Source organism: Penaeus vannamei, chromosome 24 (assembly GCF_042767895.1).
Source record: "Penaeus vannamei isolate JL-2024 chromosome 24, ASM4276789v1, whole genome shotgun sequence".
NCBI classification, from domain to species: Eukaryota; Metazoa; Arthropoda; class Malacostraca; order Decapoda; family Penaeidae; genus Penaeus; species Penaeus vannamei.
Window position 1 is genome coordinate 36,672,530 of NC_091572.1, and position 2,310 is coordinate 36,674,839.

General features: G+C 41.9%; 1 non-coding gene across 1 annotated transcript; it reads left to right on the forward strand.

The window, feature by feature from the left end:
* Positions 1-341: 341 nt before the first annotated feature.
* Positions 342-425, forward strand: TRNAL-CAG (transfer RNA leucine (anticodon CAG)). Its single transcript has one exon. It is a non-coding gene; the product is annotated as a tRNA-Leu (tRNA).
* The last annotated feature ends 1,885 nt before the right edge of the window (positions 426-2,310 follow it).

A 2,310-nucleotide genomic window follows, 5' to 3' on the forward strand; every position in this document is an offset into this window, starting at 1 on the left:
CTCTCTCTCTCTCTCTCTCTCTCTCTCTCTCTCTCTCTATCCCTCCCTCTCTCTCTCTTTCTCATTTTCTTTGTGTTTGTATATGCAATATGTATATATGCCACGAACAAATATGCAAACACAATAAGGTGGACAAAAGGGAAATGGAAAGCAACCACAATAAAAAAAAAAAAAACTATTAACATGGGACGTTCGGATATGTGTATTTAACAACTCTTTATTATCTTTTTTCTTTCTTACTCTCTTTCCTTCTTTATTTCTTACTTTCATTCTTGTTTGCTTTCTTTTATCTCTTTCTATTTATGTACTTTATAATAGCTATGGCGGTCAATACGTACTAGGTCAGGATGGCCGAGCGGTCCAAGGCGCTGCGTTCAGGTCGCAGTCCGGTCTTCCGGGCGTGGGTTCGAATCCCACTCCTGACAATTTCTTCGTCATTTTTAGGTTTGAATCTCTTCCGCCGCGCTTCGGATGCTGAGTGCCGAGAGCAGAGGTTCGAATCCCACTCCTGACATATCTGTGTTAGTTTGGATTCGAATCCGACTCCTGACGCAAGTTTTAACCTTTCTTTTGGGTTAGAATCTCCGCCGTTGAGAGTATAGGTTCGAATCCCACTCCTGACACAAAATTTAGAATTTTCTCTGGATTTAAACCTCCTCCAGATGCCTTCAGATGCTGAGTGTCGAATGCAGAGGATCGAATCCCACTCCCGACACAGTTTTCCTTTGACGTGGTTTCGAATCACTTTTGCCGCGCCTTAGAAAAAAAATTAAAGCCGAGAGCACATGTTCGAACACCACGTGTGATTTCTTGCATATGTTCCTTAATATTCGTATCATGTACGTATAGGACGTTTGTTTGTAGGCCTATATATGTATGCATGCATGAATATATGTACGTATGTATGTATGGATGGATGGATATATGTATGTATGTATGTATGCATGTATGTATGTATGTACGTATCCATGTGTGTTTGCTTGTATATATGCACGTACACATTTCCCGGTGACCCTCAGAGAGAGAGAGAGGGAGGGAAAGAGAAAGAGGGATAGAGAGAGAGAAATAAAAAGAGAGAGAGAGAAAGAGAAAGAGAGAGAGAGAGAGAGAGAGAGAGAGAGAGAGAGAGAGAGAGAGAGAGAGAGAGAGAGAGAGAGAGAGAGAGAGGAAAGAGAAAGAGAATAGATAGAGAATAGAGAGAGAGAGAGAGATAGATAGATAGATAGATAGAGAGAGAGAGAGAGAGAGAGAGAGAGAGAGAGAGAGAGAGAGAGAGAGAGAGAGAGAAAAGAGAGAAAGAGAGAGATAGAGAGAGAGAGAGAAAGAGAAAGAGAGAGAGAGAGAGAGAGAGAGAGAGAGAAAGGGAGATAGAGAGAAAAAGGGAGATAGAGAGAGAGAGGTGGAACCCGACTCAAAAAAGTGGAGAGGCAGCGCCCATCCCCCCCCAGACATCGCTCTTGCTGTAAATGACATCAGGTTAGCCTCCCCAGCTGACAAATTAATCTCCTTATGGCACCCAAACAGGGCAGCTATGGGCTCGTATTTTCGAATTAAAGGCTGAGGCAAAAAGAGCCACTTTAACACCTACCATTTGCCCTGAAATTTGATAAGCTTAGTCCCCGGCAGCAGGCAAGTGTGTAAAACAGATTAGGGCGTGTATGAGTGGGGGGGGGGGAGGGTATAATCCACTCTACCTTCTTCCTTTTACCTAATCCGTCATCAGCGAGCGTGGCTTACATAGCGTAGTTGACACGGGGCCGTCTCCGAAGGCGGTGCCAACGCTCTCAAAAATGCGAATCACACACGTGTCGGGTCAAAAAAAAAAAAAAAGATAAAAGAGAGATAAAAGAAAATAAAAATAAATGAAATAAAAATAAAATAAAAAGATAAAAGAAAGAAAGAGAGAGAGGAAAGAATGAAAGAAAAATGTTTTTGTATACCCCTTTGAAGATATTTTACACGGTAGTCCTCGTGTAATGTATGGGATCTTATCTTTGCTTCGGTCATCTTTTTTATCGCAGTTCATCAAAGAAAGACCGCTGGAAGGTATCACTTTGTTAAGTAAACACTGATAGAATGTGCAGATAGGCCTTGGGGTGAACACGTGGCTGAATGGGTCTCTGAAACCCGATATGGGCTAAAAGAACATGTAGAAACTCACATACATATACACAAACAAGTACAAACACACGCACATATATGAATAAGTACAAACACGCACACACACATACAAAAATACGTACAAACACACCCACACACATACACACTCACATACACATTCGCATAATGCACAATGCATACACACACACA